This window comes from Chrysoperla carnea, chromosome 3, assembly GCF_905475395.1.
Source record: "Chrysoperla carnea chromosome 3, inChrCarn1.1, whole genome shotgun sequence".
In the NCBI taxonomy this organism is placed as follows: domain Eukaryota; kingdom Metazoa; phylum Arthropoda; class Insecta; order Neuroptera; family Chrysopidae; genus Chrysoperla; species Chrysoperla carnea.
The window spans coordinates 6838302-6854357 of NC_058339.1; the positions used below are offsets into that span (position 1 = coordinate 6838302).

A 16056-nucleotide genomic window follows, 5' to 3' on the forward strand; every position below is an offset into this window, starting at 1 on the left:
TTGTGAGACAATAATATTTAATTTTCAATGTAAGTCTTAAATGCAATCCATACAATTATATATGCATCCATACAATTCTATAATTAAAGTAGTGTATCGTTACCATGGAAACGAAACTCACGCACGGAGCGAATTGAGATATATATATAATCGTTGTGATAATATCGATGAGTATAATTTTTCGAAGAGAAAATTGCAGTTTAAAATAGTTTATTTTTTATTTAAGTATATAAATACTTTTTTTAAAAAGATTAAATGAAGTGAAATGTTTTTGTAACATAAATTTTAAAAAAAAATTCGTAAAAAAATATAAAAGAAAGACAGGAACATCGCTTTCATTGATATTTTTCTTTCATTGATTATTTAAAACGGATTTCCTATTGATAAATAAATAAAATGTCTTCATAAATAATTAGATCAAAGAATTAATTTGAAATATATAAAAATATATTACATTTGATAAATAAATGCCAAATAATACACTAAACTATATAATACTTAATATAGGCCATAATAGCACAGACTTATATTTAATACTTATCATCATGGAAGCAATAGATTCCTGTTTATTCTAGAATAATTATGCAAGCTTTTTATTTAGTTTCGCCAATCCCGATATCTGGAATCAAATCATGCGGGCTAAATTAGACCCACTTCCCAAAATGCATTTTTGAAGTAAACAAGACCTGATTTGCTATCGCTTAAGGTCGATTTAAAGCGCCTCAAGCTTTTACAACTAGTCGTGTATTAGCGAAGCATAGAAAGAATTATTTTCTAAGACAGAAAAAATAAAATTTAAATTAAACGGATAATTTTTCAACACAGATGTGCCACTATGCTTCATACTAACAGTATGAATTTTAATATAGTAGGTACGTTTTTTTTCTGGAATCGATTTTCAACACATTTATAAAATTAAATGAAACATAACGTGTGTATATAAGTCAAATGTCAACAGACTTTTATTTTTATAAATTGTAAATCAGCTGAAATCAATGAACTGAAAAATTAGTTTCTTTTATAAATCTAAATAAAATAAATAACATATCTATTAAATTAAATTAAATCCTGTTTAATAATTTTATTAACTTAGGACAGATGGATTGTTATTCTTGTTTAAGATTTGAATAGGGAATATAAAAAGACAGTAATCAATTGCTCTGGTAAATATAACCAATGGGCTATTATTATTGCACACTTCGACCCGAGGGTCGCTCTGTTATCAAATAATATAATTTCCACAAGTTTGAAAAGTAAAAGCATTAATAGGAGGGCATTAAAGCATAAATTTGGTTCACCCACATATCGGATACTTAAAATAGATACTTTACGGAAATATTTAAAGTGTAATTGAAATATTTGAGTTTACTTTGCTCTTTTGAATTATTGTTTTGAATTACCTAATTATTTTACCAATTCACTTTTCGAAAAGAATTGAGCCATGTTTATTTGACCATTCATTTCCATAGTAATTATTTATATGTTAAAATTATACGTCATGCCTTTTCCAAACTGAATCGATTTTGAAGATCATTGTCAATTTTTTAGTTTTTCCGGGTACAAAACTCTAAGCTCGCACATGAAATATTGCTGAGAACACTTTTCGTTAAATTACCTTTCAAATGAAACCAAAAAAATTAAAATTGGTTCATCCGTTTAGTCGCTACGTTGCCACAGACAGACAAACACACAGACACACAAACGCATAGCGGTCAAACTTATAACACCCCTTTTTGTCAGTACTGCATGCATACCATAACTTTGAATAAATTCTGTGTAAATATGGATTTATGATTTAATTTCAAAAGAGAAAGTTTAATCAAACCGTCAATTAAAACTCCTTTTTTAATATGATAATTTCTTTCTTATGAAACAGCATATTATCAGCAAGTCACGATTTAAAAAAAAAAACATTTAAGGTTGTAGTCGTTGTCCCCAAATTTCCAAGACCTAGTCATGAATCATTTAAGATTATTTGCAATTAAATTCAATCAATTTTGTCATTAATCAAATATCAATAAATCAAATACTTATCCTTTGATATCATTATTAAAATTTAGTCGATTTTACAAAATTTTGAATAAATTCTCAATGTAAATATTATGAATAGATTTCTAACATAGCATTTAAATAAATTATAATAGTTATGATGTGTCAACATAATCAATAGTTGATTGACTCGTTCATTTAATATTTTATCAAAATTTACCTTTTATAGAACAACCAATATGCATAAAATGCAAACAAATACTTCAATAGTGAAGTAATTTTATTTTAAAAACTTTTATATAATACAATTAATAAACCGGAAAAGAGGTCGAAAGAGGAAAAGTGGGGAAACAGCAGAAAGGAGCATATAGCCCCAGCGGCCGCTTATATGTGGGCTATGTAGCCCAAATTTTTCTGAAATACTTATTTTGAAATTGTCAACTAGTAGGTATTTTTGGTCGTTATCGAAATCGTAAATCGTGTCATTTTTTACACGATCATGAATTTCATTTTTTGACACAAACACGGCAAAAAATCAAAAATGACGATTTTCGGAATGCATCATAGAATTCGTGTAATCGGATATCGATCTTAATCAGCGACCAAAAACCTCCCAGATAACAGTTTGGACGTAAATATTTAGTTTTTGTTTTCGTACCAAAAGTGGAATTTCGGGATATCTGCCACAGAGGAATCAATCAAATCATATGTGTCTAGGTTTCTATTTTAATTTAATATTTTATAATTACGTCAAGTATAACCTATTAACTTATTGACCAAAGTAAAAAGATTCTATTAACATTAATTTACACATTAAACATATAATGAAATAATAAATTAACATGACAGTTAACAACAAATATTAATTTGGATGCATTTGTGCCAGAAGAACCTCCTATTTCATTTAAAATGCAATTCAACTGACAAATGTTGATTACATGTTACGAGAAATTAAAAGAGTTTGTTTAAATAAATTAAGGTCTTTTATGTACAATTCATATTTCATACATACTAAAGTTAAAGTAAAGTCTTCAAAGATCAAACCATCAAAATATCATTAACTGTAACTGTAAATAACTAATGACTTAAATCTCGTTTCTACGTATATTTAACTCGCAAATAAAATCGCAATGCAATGAGAACTAAAAATGACGATTGTGTTTTGCTTATTTGGCTGATGTACTTGTATTTATTAATAAGGTAAAAACATCATTACATAACCGTACACCTGTAGTCAATATTTTGATAATAAAACCATGAATGATCAAAGTTATAAATTATTATTGATATTTTTACCTTGCACAATTCAAGTTCAAAATGTTCATAAAAATTTAATGTTGTTTTGTTTTGTTGTGATGAATTGGTTAAGCATGGAGTATTACACTGTCAGATAGTGAAAGAAAAAAAATCTGCTAATGACAAAGGACATATTACGGGAAAAATTGATCTTCCTAGGTTAAGTCGACTGTTATACTGGCTATTTTCAGTACAAGTTTAATAAAAATCAAAAGTATTGAAATTTAAGGATGTATGAGCATGAAAACAATGTTTGATTTAAAGGCTCAAAATTTGTTTGTAGGTAGTCTTTTACTCAAAGAATATGTGGTTAAAATTTCAGCTTAGGTATCCGTGCAAATTTTTAAGAAAAAAGTCATTAAAAATCGATATAAAATACATTGGCTCTTATGGAGGAATCTCAAAAAACGACATATTTTGGAAGTTTTTGATAATTTTCATTTGAAATGAATGAAAACAAATTTAAAAAAAACTTTTTAATAGAAAGTAAACATATTAGCAATGAATTAGAAAAGAAAAAAACTAAGTGTCACCGTCCATATAAGGGATGTAAGAGCAGGGTAGATTAAGGGTTGAAATTATTTTTATCTTATTTTCAACTTTGATGATGAATTTTGTTATAACTTCATGAATGTAGACGAAAAATGAGAATAAAATTTTTCGATATGTGTCTTGGTTTTCGAAATATCGAAAGCTAAATAATTAAACAAAATTTTCAATTTTCGATATTTTGAAAATTAAGCCAGATATCGAAAAATTTTATTCTTACTTTTCGTCTTATATCGTCAAGTAATAATATAAATTTATCATCAAAATTGAAAATATCTATTTTTAAATTTGTGCCCCCACTACCATGCTCATACATCCTTAATCAACATATACTAGTCAGGGTTAGCTGTAACCAGGTAAAGTATATTCTCTGTGTCTCAAAGTAGCAAAAGTTGGCTTTTTGCAAGGTAGACCGTACCAACTAATAAAAAACAAATGTACATGAGAAGCTTTAAAAAAACACTAAAAACAAATTACTATACCGATTGTAAGCTATCTCCTTAGACATATAGAATATATGCAGTAAGAAGAGTTTTTATGGACGTTCTTATGTATAAAACAAAGAGGGAATGTATACTATGTATGATTGGTGTTACATTGGTGTACACATATACAATCCCTCTTTGTTTTATACATAAGAACGTTCATAATAACTCTTCTTACTTCATATACAGTTAACACTACTTCTAGGAAAAATGTGTTTACTAATCAACTGTTACTGATGTTTTAAGTAAAAGTTTACTGTGCCTGGTAAGAGTAGACAATTATCTTTAATACTTAAGTATACAAAAATTTACAATTTTCAAACACTATGCCCATAACAACATCAGTAAAGAAGTACGGCTCTATTACAATGCTATTATGTGAATACAGCTAAGTGATAATATTACATATGAAGACCCTACCACTACCAAGGGCATTAATGAAGTTTATTATGCAAGTGAGTTTTTTATTAACTTAATAGAATAATTTGAATTAAATAATTTTTATTTATATACTAATAAACCAATGATGACTGAATTACTTTTGTTGTTCAAGTTGGGTTGTATAGTTTAAATACGGCAGTCATTCATAGTGTTTATAATAAATTTGTTGTGGGTTGATTTTAATCAACATTGAATTGATCTTGCTTCCGAACGTTTATTAAAATATTTAATTTATTGTACAAAATTATATAATTTTATGTCAGTTATTCGTACCGTGCGTGAGTTTTATAGAAGGCGTTTCCATGGTAACGATACACTACTTTAATTATAGAATTTTATGGATGCATATATAAGTGTATGGATTGTATTTAAGACTTACATTGAAAATTTAATATTATTTTCTCACAAATTTAAATAAATAATTATGATAGTTTTACATTTGAAAAATAATATTTGTGTAATTTGATTTCTTATTTTCATAATTTTTAATGCATTAAGTTTAATTAGTTCGTGTTTTTCAATAATTTTAATTTGACATTTTCTATAACATTAACATGCAAAGAACTGCAAATTAGTCATAACAGCCTCCTTTATCGGCAAAATTTTTCACTGAAAGCGCTGTCATCGATTTTATTGTCCCTACCATGACTACGCACACAACGAATAGTATATTTTTTTAGACATTTTATAACATCACTAGTAGATACCCGCCCACTTGTCTGAGCCATTTCAACTTTAAAAATAAAGACTACCGTGTGTGTTATAGCCCTCACTGACATTTTAGAAACCTTTAATGTAAGAATATTATCCTGCCACCACTTTTACAAATTATTATTACATAACCTAATATAATTTGATACACTTTGTACAAAATACTACACTCAACCCATGCATTATAATAAAATGTAGGCTTTAATTATAAAACGATTTAGATTTTTGTCTTATATATGGGTGACATGTTGTCGTATGGCGTTGTGCATTCCTGACCTTGATAAATCGCGTCTTTATCGACGTCGCCTGCATTTAATTAACTTGAAGTCAAGGTAATTTAAATGTGATACAAACTAGCGTGTACCATTGTAGCAAAAGATAAAGTTTATACAATTAAAGTAATGGTGCCTCTGCCTATATGTAACTTGTATTATTAAAACGCAACGGTACAGGTGTGACTGGTAGTGTTTATTGATTAAAAACGTAATTACTGCTGGTTATAAAATTATTTATATATACAGGCAGGACAGTATAGTTTTATGTTTGTTGTTAATTTTAATTTTTATTCTTGATTTACAATAATTTATGTAATTAGTTAAGAAATTCTGCTATTATGAATTTATGATTATTACTTCCTTTATGTAAAAAAATTTTTTGTGATTTCATTCGATTTTAAGGATGTATGAGCATAGTAGTGGGGGCACAAATTTAAAAATAGATATTTTCAATTTTGATGATAAATTTATATTATTACTTGACGATATAAGACGAAAAGTAAGAATAAAATTTTTCGATATCTAGCTTAATTTTCAAAATATCGAAAATTGAAAATTTTGTTTAATTATTTAGCTTTCGATATTTCGAAAAGTTGAAAATAAGATAAAAATAATTTCAACCCTTAATCTACCCTGCTCTTACATCCCTTATATGGACGGTGACACTTAGTTTTTTTCTTTTCTAATTCATTGCTAATATGTTTACTTTCTATAAAAAAGTTTTTTTTTAATTTGTTTTCATTCATTCCAAATGAAAATTATCAAAAACTTCCAAAATATGTCGTTTTTTGAGATTCCTCCATAAGAGCCAATGTATTTTATATCGCTTTTTAATGACTTTTTTCTTAAAAATTTGCACGGGTACCTAAACTGAAATTTTAACCACATATTCTTTCAGTAAAAGACTACCTACAAACAAATTTTGAGCCTTTAAATCAAACATTGTTGTCATGCTCATACATCCTTAAGAAAAATGTGTTATTTTTTCAATCTCTGAGGAACTTTGCTTAGCTAACGCAGATTCTGCGCTACGAATTTTTATCAATGAAATGATGCATAATACATTTCGTATATCTGCAGGCATAGCCACAGGTACCTAAATTATATTTTTATAATGACAATAAATTAAGATTAAAATAATATTATGTGTTGATATATTTAGAACGTGTGAATTAAGATCGATCTAGCACTAATTAGAGGAAGTAATAGTTATTTGATTATTATTTTATCAATCACATATCATTCAAAAAATCATTATAATTCTCATTGTGTTTATTTTAAAATCACACGTATTTTTACGACCATTATTTCTATATTTCACGAATTTGATTTTTGTTGACCAGACTATATTGTCATGACTTGATAAACGAAAACTTAAAAAATAAAATAATAAATACTATTTCTCTTCTCTCTGGGTGAAAAGTGTTAAATTTTGTCCCGCTGTGTCAAATCTAGTTGCCGTTATCCGCCGAGTAGAAAAATAGGATACCTACGGAATAATTAAAGAATGTTTATCACCCCCATTCTTTACTTTTGCTCCGTACAATTTATAACGAGCATAGCTCCTACCAAGTATCCCACCACACCTTCCGTTCTTTTTGTTTTAATTAAGGATGTATATTAATTTAAATTACCGATTAATTAATTAATGATGTAATTATTCTAATAATTGTAAATTATAAAAATGAAATAATAATTTCATTTTTCAAAAATTTCGAAATTATATGATGAATGTTCCAAGATATATTTCATTATAAATTTTCATATCAAAACACATAAAATTTTATTACATTTCATTCTTCGTAAATATATCGAACTGTTCATACCTATTAGGTAATAAAATTGTTGTCAAGTATTATTGAATTGATTTTTAATAATATCAAACGAAACTTTAAAATATACATAGTGTTCAGTGAACAATCAATCTTTAAGTGAAAGTGGAAAAAAGTATTAAATCACACCTGTGTTCTGAAACACAGGTGTGTTTGTGTTCTATTTTAAGTGATACATATGTCTTTGAAATTTAATGTAGTCTCTCCTGAGCTTTACAAAGCACCTTCAAAGCGCGATGCATCTTTTCTTGATTCTAATGTACGACGCGAAACAAAAATGAGGAGAACGAACACCTACTCTACCAAGCAAACACAATTTCAATTAAATACGCAAAACAGATTTCAAGCATTAAGCGACCACTCTGACTTTGAAGACGAGGAAGATATAATAAGAAGGCACCTGCAAAAGAGCCAAAACAATGAGACTGAAGGCGGAACTGCCAACTCCTCTCAGGCACCAGCAAATATTAGTTCAAAAATACCACCAATTGTAGTTTATTCTTACTTCCAAAACCATTCTGAAACCCTCAAACAAATAAAATCTTGCTTAAAAAATGAAATCGACATTAAATTCAAAGGCAACAGAATTTTAATATTTCCAAAAATCAGCGAAGATCACAAAACAATATGTGAACTGCTCAAATCTAATGATATAGAATTTCATTCGTACACTCTACCTGCCGATAAGGTACTGCGGCTAGTATTAAAGAATGTCTCACCTAATGTCTCGACCGAAGAAATCAAGGAAGATCTGGAAAGACAGAACATTAATGTAAACCAAGTCAAACAAATGTTTAAATACAATGAAGACCGGACAAACAAAATACTATTCCCATTATTTATTGTATCCTTCGGAAAAGAAGTCACATTAAATGAAGTTTTAAAAATCAGAAAAGTGTGCGAGTACCTTATTTCATGGGAAAAGTATAGGAATGGTTCTGGAATCACACAATGTTACAGATGTCAATCTTTTGGACATACTGCCCAAAACTGTAACAAGAAACCTAAATGTGTTTTATGCTCCGGTCCTCATAAATCCGAAGAGTGCAAAGTAGTGAATGTGACACATCATAAGTGTTGTAATTGTGGTGAAAATCATCGTGCTAGTGACAGACAATGTGCCGAGTATCTTAAACGCCTGCAGTTCAAAAGTGTTCAACAATCTAAACCTAATTTATCCCCTAGTTTTAATATTAATCTTCATCATTTTCCTAATGTGTCACCTAACAGTGTCTTTAAACAGGACTCTCAACCCCCAAATTGGGTTCAAAGAAAAAACAGTATCAATAACGATAGTGCTCCCCCTAATAGTGAAAATGGCTCATTTTTGTCTGAACTAAAAAATATTTTCAATATGATCAACATACCAAAAATAATGCACACTATTAAAACATTAGGTGTTAAACTTCGTACTCAAACCGACCCATTCTCTAAAATAATGATACTTATAGAATGTATTACAGACCTGTTCAACTGTGATGGCAAATAATAATAATGCGAACATTAAAATAATGAATTGGAATGCAAATTCCGTCAAGTATAAGAAAAATGAACTCTTTAGTGCACTTTTATCGGATAATATAGATATAGTGTGCTTGTGTGAAACAAAACTTAATGAAAGCGATCAATTCACTGTCCCTGGCTACATATCTTATAGAAAAGATCGAAGTCATCATGGTGGAGGTGTTGCCATCTTAATAAAAAGTAACATAAAACATAATCCTGTTATAATAAATAACGACCTAAATTTAGAAGCAGTAGCAGTAAATATCAAATTAAAAAACAATCAAAATATTATAGTTATATCGTTCTATAATCCCCCCAACAGAACCATAAATCTAAACTCACTGAGTCACTTATTACGTCTTGGGAATAGAGTTCTAATAAATGGAGATTTTAATGCCAAGCACACCAGCTGGAATTGCTTCAACACAAACAGAAATGGTAAAATATTATTAAACTATTGCACCAGAAATAATATACATATTTTACACCCCAATGAGCCTACATACTATCCGTCCAGGAATGTCCGGGCCAGTGTGATAGACCTTGTACTCTCCAAAAATATTTTAAATATAACCACACCCCAAGTAGAATTTAAACTTAGCTCCGATCACAACCCTGTTTATTGCAATCTTACCTTACAAGCTGAACTTAAATTGAACACTATGTATATATTTAAACACGCTAACTGGAACAAGTTTAGACAAATAATAGACACAAATATTAATAACAAATTTACAATAAATAATAAAAATGATCTTGAAAGCAAAATACATTCCTTTGAAAAAATAATAAACCAAGCCATGTCTGAATCCATCCCAAAAGGCATTATGAAACCAAAATATTATAACTTACCCCCTAAAACTAGGTACACTATTTTGGTCAAAAACTTCTATAGACGTTGTTATCAAAAAAGAAGGTTGATGCACGACCGACAAATTTATTTACAACTATGTCAGGAAGTCAAAACACAATTAAGACAATGGAGGAATGATTGCTGGGGTAACTTTTTAAAAACTTTAAACCCTAACGATGGAACGCTATGGAGAATTACCAAATCCATTACAAAAAAAGTCAATAACATTCCTCCATTAAAAAATAACAATGATTATGTATATAGCGATCAAAATAAGGCCAATGTATTTGTTCAACATTTTGAAAATATACACATCCAAAACCATAATTTAAGCACACCGAACCATATCAACAAGGTTAATGCCTGTGTACACAATTATTTAGAAAACTCTATTCCAGCAGAAGAAAAGTTCCTGGGAGCAGAACTGACCTCTCCAAAACAGGTACTGTCTGTTATAAAAAATCTTAAAAACAAAAAATCTCCTGGCATCGATAACATATACCCAATAGTCATAAAAAACTTGACACGAAAAGCAATAGTTCATCTTACAATTCTTATAAATCTTATGATACAATTTGGATACTTCCCTACTATTTGGAAAATGGCAAAAGTCATACCTATTAAAAAGCCTGGCAAACCTGCTGGTGATGTCGACAGTTACCGACCGATAAGCCTGCTAAAAGTTTTGGGAAAAGTCTTCGAAAAAATAATTGCATCGCAACTAGTCAAGTTTCTAGAAACAAACAAGACTATAATAAATGAACAGTTTGGCTTCCGTAAAAGTCATTCAACGGTAATGCAACTGGCCAGAATTACTGACTTAATTACAGATGGTTATAACCTAAATAAGTACACAGGTATGATCTTGCTAGATATCGAAAAGGCGTTTGATACCGTTTGGCACGAAGGGTTAATATTCCAGTTAATTCAATTAAAATTACCTGACTATATAATCCATTTGTTATACTCTTATCTCAAAAATCGTAAGTTTAGGGTATGTATTAGCAAATCTTACTCAACAGATGGATCAATTGAAGCTGGTGTACCCCAGGGCAGCATTTTGGGACCACTTTTATTTAATCTGTACATAAACAACGTACCCAAAATTCCCAAAGTAAATCTAGCATTGTATGCGGACGACACGGCACTATATACGCAATCTTGGAGGATTGACACCATTGCCAACAGACTGAACACCGCAATTAAGAAAATTATTAAATATTTTCAACTTTGGAAAATCAAAATTAACACTCACAAGACAGAAGCCATCATATTTACCAAACGAAGACCCACCCTCAATCATCATATATATGTCAATGACGAACAAATACATTGGTCGAAGTACGTCAAATATTTAGGAATACACCTAGATTCAAAACTAACTTTCACTAAGCACATTAATGAAGTAAGATCGAAATCTTTAGGAACTATTAAAACTCTATTCCCAATATTTAGCTCTAAATCCATCTTGAGTGAAAAAAATAAACTTCTTATATTTAAAACTATTATACGACCAATCTTGACATACGCTGCTCCTGTTTGGAGTAGCACTTGCAAAACAAATTTTAAAAAAATACAGTCAGTCCAAAACAGGGCTCTAAGAATCGTTGGAAATTATCCACGATTTTATAGCTCAAGAATCATTCACAAAGAGCTGGACCACCCATATCTAAAGGAGACAGTCTACGATATGACAAAAAAATTTTTTGAAATGTCCTCTGTCCACGAAAACGAAGAGGTAGCCAATATCGGAAACTATACTAAAAACGATCTATCACACAAGTATAAAAGTTATAAACATAGAAGAACTAAGCATCTACTATTATAACAAAATTCAAATTTTAAATTTCATCATTCCCAAAATAAATAAATATCAAATTCACTGATAGCTTTCTCAGATTTGTTTCAAATGATACATTTACATAAGAAGTAGGGTTTTTTTATATTATGTTGCACATCCTTTTTTCCCTAAATCTATCCTTAAGAATACATTGTAAAAAAAACATAAAAATTGTTAAAATTAATACGTAAAACAAAACTTGGAATATACCAAAGATAGCAATAAGAGATGGTAATAGAACATTGGAACATCTACGAATATTTGTAATACTTAATTGTAATATTATAATCTGGCAATAAATTCTTTTTATCTTATCTTATCTTATTACATTTTTTTTTTTTAGATATTTAATTGATATATTTTAACTTTCACATTCCACATCCATTGAACGGTGGGTGAGTGAATTGATTTAAATAAATATATCATTGTTTGTAAATTAGACCTCAAGCCCATAAAATTTGATATAATTCTTTATGTTTGACTTTTATCAAATTGATCAAGGTCTGTTTCGGAAAAAAGAAAATGGAGGTTTTTAAGTGTGTCAAATATTTTTGTATCTACCATATACCTCAAAATCATTGTCACCCCAATACGTGACGAAAGATAGGAAGTTTTCAGTTATTCAAATTAGTTCAAAATATATGGAATACCCGCCCGCTTTGCTGGGCAATTTCTCTTGGACAATTAGTGAGATACGAACTGAAATCGATCCAAATATTGCGATATCTGAGAAACTCTACATTCAATCATTTAATTAACCGGATTTTTATACTTTTTGGATCAAAATTACCTCATGCATCGAGTTTCATCAAATTTACAAAAAAAAAATTTTCCCCCAATTTTATCGATTTTTGCAAAGGGGTACCCCTTAAAAAAATTGCAAAAAATCGAAAAATTTTTGTTACCTCCAATTTCGATAAAACTCAGTATATAAGGTAATTTTGACCCAAAAAGTACAAAAATCGGGTGCATTTAATGACTGGTCGAATAGTTTTTGAGATATGGACTAAAATCGATCCAAATATTGCGATATCTCAGAAACTCTGCATCCAATCATTAAATTTACATGATTTTAAAACTTTTTGGGTCAAAATTACCCCATCAACCAAGTTTCATCAAATTCCAGAACAAAATTTTTTTTTTGCGTTTTTCCCGATTTTTTCAAAGGGGTACGTACCCCTTAAAAAAATTGCAAAAAATCGAAAAATTTTTGTGACCTCTAATTTCGATAAAACTCAGTATATAAGGTAATTTTGACCCAAAATTTACAAAAATCGGGTGCATTTGTTGACTGGTCGAATAGTTTTTGAGATACGGACTAAAAGAATCAAAAATTGCGATATCTCAGAAACTGTGCATCCAATCATTAAATTAACTTGTCGTTTTTGTAATCCAAAAATCTGATTGACTTTAAGAATTCATCATTTACATAAAATTGACAGTCCAACCACGGCTAGAAATCCAATTTTATTTATCTCACCTTTATCAATCTTTTTTTAAATGGCAGACAAAAACGATCATAGAAATTTCGATTTATTGTTATCTCACGGTCTATTTACTATTTGCTCTAAATAGTATTCAAAAATATATAGATTTTCTTTGAAACAATAAATAAATATTATAATTTTATTTATTATTATCGAAGGTTTATTATATGCAAATAATATTGTATATATTGATGATATGATGTTGTGTATGATATGCAAGAATAATAATTATTAATAGAAAAGTAATTATTGAAAATGTAATATTTTTATTATTTTTAGTTAATCAGTTTGTATTACTTTTAAAATAGTTATTATACCATGTATATATGAAATATACATAGTATATTAAGTTTAGTCCCAAGTTTGTAACGCTTAAAAATAATGATGCTACGAAAAAAATTTTGCCATAGGTGTTCATAAAATCACCTAATTAGTCCATTTCCGGTTGTCCGTCCGTCCGTCTGTGGACACGATAACTCAAAAACGAAAAAAGATATCGAGCTGAAATTTTTACAGCGTACTCAGGACGTAAAAAGTGAGGTCAAGTTCGTAAATGAGCATCATAGGTCAATTGGGTCTTGGGTCTGTAGGACCCATCTTGTAAACCGTTAGAGATAAAACAAAAGTTTAAATGTAAAAAATGTTCCTTATAAAAAATTAAACAACTTTTGTTTGAAACGTTTTTTCGTAAACATCACTGTTTACCCGTGAGGGCGCCAATTAGGCGAAAATTTTATAATATGTACTATACTTGATTATCAGTCATGTATGTGTCACATGTTTGTATGTGTTATGTGATAAAGAAATCAACGCTGGCTATGCATGGTATTTCAACAATTAACTCAGTCAATTGTTTTGTTTTCACTTGTTTTTATTGTATTTTTAAAGGAATTTCTTAAATGGATAATAAAATTTATGGACAATAAAATAAACTATTAAAAACAATAGATAAGACTAAACGTCGTCGATATAAAATAACAAGTTATTGTATACAGGTGTGTCCTATAATGACCGCATTCGGACAATATAAAAGAGCAAATCACTCATGAAAATACTTGATGAAGATGTTTTACTATGGAGATGATGGCCACGTAATATTGGCTACATTAACTTGGTTAGGCAATTTTTGTTGATAATTTTAGTGATAAAAGCTACAAAAAATGCACAAAAAAGTAACAAATAGTTTAAAACTAAACCTAACTAAACCCCCGAACCAAAAAAGGGTGTTATAAGTCTGGCCGCTATGTGTGTCTATCTGTCTGTCTGTGGCATTGTAGCACCGAAACAGATGAATCGATTTTGAATTTTTTTTGTTTGATTTGAAAGTTAAATTAAATGGGGAGTGTTCTTAGCTATGTTTCAATTGCAAATTTAGGGTTACGTACCCGGAAAACCTAAAAAAATAGCCGAAGATCCTTAAAATCGGTTCAGTTTGGAGGAGGCTTTAAGGAAAAAATTATTTTAAAAGAGAATGTTCTTAAATACGTTTCAGGTGCGAGAGTAGGGTTCCGTACTCGAAAAATTTTTCGGGGCTTTTTTAAATTTTGTAAATTTCACTTGTATAATTCGTTCTTAGTTTTTTGGTATAATTTGAAGTGCGTTTTTTATTTTGTATTAATTAATTGGTCTTAAAATTCTTGAAATAGACCATCATTTGAGACGATAAAATTTTCCGTTCGTAGTTTTTCACATTAAAATGCGGAACTAAATAAACTCATCATAAATTAAATACTTAAAAAAAAATATTAAATATGTTTTTCTAGTTTTAGACACAGAAAATTGATACTTGGCTTTATAAATAAATGTGTGTAGGTCATTATCCAAAAAATATTTTTTTTTAATTTTTGACAAAAATTGAACAGTTTGGTGAAACGGGCACTGGCTCTAACCATATCATAATTAGGTATGAACTTATAAATATATATTGTATAAGCACTCATTTGAGATGAACACGAAAGTCAATGATCTTTCTCGCATCATGTTATATTTATAATATTCATAAATACATAAGTATTGAGTGTATCAGATACTACGTACAATTATTAATTTTTTTTTTTAATTTTATGAAAACTTATTGGAATTTGAATTGTCAGAGATTATTGCCAGTATTTATGGCCAAATTATGATATGTAGGACTGATAAAAATCATCTGATTTTAAGGCTATTGTCTTGCTTTAATTCTATCCAAAAAGTTTTAGGAGTATATAAGTTTGTAGTTAAATAAGGTACCATTTTATCTATACTGTAATTACAGGAATTTCTCATCCAATACATTGACGATGAGCTGTTTGAATTCAACTAGTATAGATAGTTCTCTTACAACCACAATACTTTAACTATAGCTTTTCTTGTTTTCTTTTCAAAATATTTTAAGCATTGACAAAAGTTTTTTAAAATATGTTTCTATGTTTTAACCAATATTATAATACACCTACAATGTATATGATACTTCCAGTACAAACGTAATCTCTAACATAATAAACATACATAAATAGAATTTGATGCAAATTATTCAAATAACCATTATTTACATATAAATTAAAACTAATAAATAATATGTACAAAGTGAAGCAGAAAAGAAACCAATAAAAATAATCCGAAAAATGGTGTATTTGTATGTATACGCAAATATAGTCCTGTAACCTTATTGGTAAAAGGATCAAGGCAACTTTAGACTTGTGTAGAAATTATTTGTATCTTATTTTCTTGATGAATTTTGTTATAACTTCGTAAATGTAGACGAAAAATAAAAATTAAATTTATTTGAAACTATAAAAAATTGCATATTCAAT

General features: G+C 28.8%; 1 protein-coding gene across 1 annotated transcript in view; it reads right to left on the reverse strand.

Annotated features, from left to right (window-relative positions):
- Positions 1 to 16056, reverse strand: part of LOC123294568 — a 190754-nt gene that overhangs the window by 104623 nt on the left and 70075 nt on the right. The window lies entirely within an intron of this gene.